The following is a 3,294-nucleotide window of genomic DNA, read 5'->3' on the forward strand; positions in this document are numbered from 1 at the left end:
GCGTTTGGCTTCTTTCACTTTTGCATGTTTTGAGGTTGGTCTGTTTTGTAGTATGTATCAGTACTTCTTTTCTTTTTATAACTGAATAATATTTTATTTGACAAATATAGCACATTTTATTTATCCATTAATCTGTTGATGGACAATTTGGATTGTTTATATCTTTTGGATATTGTGAACAGTGCTGCTGTGACATTCATGTACAAGTTTTTTACTTCGTTTTCAAATCTTTTGGGTATATGTATAGCAGAATTGCCACGACGTCAGGCCACATAGTTTATTTTATTAATTATGTATCAAGAGTCAGTCAGCGGATAGTTAAGCTAATTACATTTTTCTGTCAGTTGTGCAGTGCGATCCACAGACACCAGAAGATCACTCACACAGCCACGTGGCCAGGCAGTCTAACGGTGTTTGGAAACTGTTCAGTCTCCAACAAGAAAACAAATGTGTTTCCCCCTCATTACAGTGTGGAGCTTCCCTACTAGGACAGACTATATGATTTCTGCTGGGCTTCCAGCAAGACCTATGAGAGAGAAGATATAATGAACCTGGCAAGGAAAGACAAACAAGGGGGCAGGTCAGAACAGGTGTTATGCCCCTCCTTTGGGGGTCAGAAATCTCTCCCAGGAGATATATTCTTGAACCTGAAAAAATAAAAAAAACTTCTTGGAGTTGCTAGCATGACGATTTGGAAGTAAAAATGAATGTAACTAGGTACAGTGGATTAAATGGATGGTCCTGAAAACCAATTCTTTTGTCTCCCATTTGGTTGACACTGAAAATCTGATTTACCATTACTATTGGTTTACAATATTGCTTGACTTGGTGCTTACAATGAAAGCCTGAACTCTTAAAATGCTAATAAAAAATGGATAGATATGTAGATAAAATTTTGAATTGGGTATACCAGTTTATTGAAAAGATCTGAAAGACAGTAGTGTACACATCTGAATATTAAGAGCAAGTTAAGTATCTTTTAACAATTTTAGAAAATTGTGCAAAACAAAAGTCTTTGAGTGGGAGCTACATTAATAATTTTCTTTAACTACAATAAATGGTGAATAATCTCAAAGAGAATTTGCAGCATCAAAAGGAAAATAAGAGTTCAGATTTCACTTTGATAATTCTATCTTCAAGAAATATTTCTGAGTGCCCAGCATATACGGGGACCGTTTTAGACACTTGGGATACATTATGAACAAAACAGATAAAAATCCCTGCCCTCACGGAGACTTTTCATTATTAGCTTGAAGTCCCTTCGCAGGCGGGCAGGCGGGCAGAGTCTCTAGATGAGGCATCCACCTGTTGGAATAAAAGTCCGTGACTTGGGGCTGCCAGCGACCACCCTTCCCCGCGCCCAGCGTGGACCCATGGGGCTCCCCGCGCCGGACCCAGCACCTTGGCTCTCGGAGGCCAGACCAAGACCGCAAGCAGCGCCGCGGGGTGTGAGGCGGACCCAGGAGATGAAATGACAAGGCCAACCCTCCAGAAAGCCATTGATCTGGTGACAAAAGCCACAGAAGAGGATAAAGCCAAGAATTAAGAGGCGCTCCGGCTCCACCAGCGCGCGGTGGAGGGTTTCCCACACGCTATCAAATATGAGGCACACAGCGACGAGGCCAAGGAGAGCATTCGAGCCAAGTGCATGCAGTGCCTAGACCGGGCAGAGAAGCTGAAGGGTTACCTATGGAACAAAGAGAAGCACGGCAAGAAGCCAGTCACAGAGAGCCAGAGTGAGAGCAAGGGCAGTGATAGTGACAGTGCAGGGGGGAATCCAGAGAAAAAGAAATTGCAAGAACAACTGACGGGTGCCGTCATGATGGAGAAGCCCAACATTCAGTGGAGTGACAGGGCCAGGCTGGAGTTGGCCAAGGAGGCCCTGGAAGAAGCTGTCATTTTGCCCATTAAATTCCCACACTTGTTCACAGGCAAGCGCACCCTTGGCGAGGGATACTGCTCTTTGGACCCCAGGCACCAGGAAATCCTACCTGGCCAAAGCGGTGGCAACAGAGGGCAACAACTCCACCTTCTTCTCTGTGTCCTCCTCAGACTTGATGTCTAAGTGGTTGGGGAGAATGAGAAGCTAGTCAAGAACCTGTTTGAGCTGGCCAGGCAGCACAAGCTTTCCGTAATCTTCATCGACGAGGTGGATTCCCTCTGCGGATCCCACAATGAAAATGAGGGCGAGGCTGCCCGAAGGATCAAAACAGAGTTCTTGGTCCAGATGCAAGGAGTGGGAATAACAACGATGGGACTCTGGTTCTTGGTGCCACAAACATCCCCTGGGTGTCGGATTCGGCCTTTAGAAGGAGGTTTGAAAAGCGGATTCACATCCCGTTGCCGGAGGAGGCTGCCCGTTCCCAGATGTTCTGGTTGCATCTGGGCAGCACGCCACACAGCCTCACGGACGCCAGTATCCAGGAGCTGGCCCGGAAGACAGAGGGCTACTCAGGTGCCGACATCAGCATCGTGTGCGGGACTCCCTCACGCAGCCCGTGAGAAAAGTACAGTCAGCAACATACCTCAGAAAGGTCCCTTCCCGCACCAACCCTAACATTGTGACCGATGACCTCCTGACCCCATGCTCTCCAGGGGACCCAGGGGCCATGGAGATGACTGGGATGGATGTCCCTAGTGACAAACTCTTAGAGCCTGTGGTTTGCATGTTGGACATGCCCCGGTCTTTGGCCACCACCCGGCCCACAGTGAATGCAGATGACCTCCTGAAAGTGAAGAAATTCTCAGAGGACTTTGGACAGGAGAGTTAAAAGCTTTTCACTCTGGTGACGGTGACGCGGGAGGTTGATGGCGGTAAATTCATGCAGTCCTCCTGTCGGTGGCCAGACAGGGCTGCCGGGCTCGTCCTAAAATCACTCAGTGTCCCCTGGGCTGTCTGGCCGCCAGCCAAGGAGCAGGAAGGAAGGGGCTCCCGGCCACAGAGATGCAGAAGCACATCTGGCAGCGGGTGGAATACTGGCTCTTCCTGCTTCCTCCTCCTCTTCTGGATGCTCACCAACTCCTTGTCCTGCCACTCCATGTTTGCTTTTAAAGCCTTTTTGTTCCTCTAAATCAGCGGTTCTTAACCTGTGGGTCGCAACCCCTTTGGGGGTCCAACTACCCTTTTACAGGGATCGCCTAAAACCATCGGAAAACACATATATAATTACATATTGTTTTTGTGATTAATCACTATGCTTTAATTATGTTCAATTTGTAACAATGAAAATACATCCTGCATATCAGATATTTACATGACGATTCATAACAGTAGCAAAATTACAGTTATGAAGT

General features: G+C 47.1%; 1 pseudogene; it reads left to right on the forward strand.

Annotated features, from left to right (window-relative positions):
* Positions 1 to 1,327: 1,327 nt before the first annotated feature.
* LOC118667654 lies at positions 1,328 to 3,086 on the forward strand (annotated as a pseudogene).
* The last annotated feature ends 208 nt before the right edge of the window (positions 3,087 to 3,294 follow it).

The sequence above is a fragment of the Myotis myotis genome, unplaced genomic scaffold (genome assembly GCF_014108235.1).
Source record: "Myotis myotis isolate mMyoMyo1 unplaced genomic scaffold, mMyoMyo1.p scaffold_m19_p_12, whole genome shotgun sequence".
Classification (NCBI taxonomy): domain Eukaryota; kingdom Metazoa; phylum Chordata; class Mammalia; order Chiroptera; family Vespertilionidae; genus Myotis; species Myotis myotis.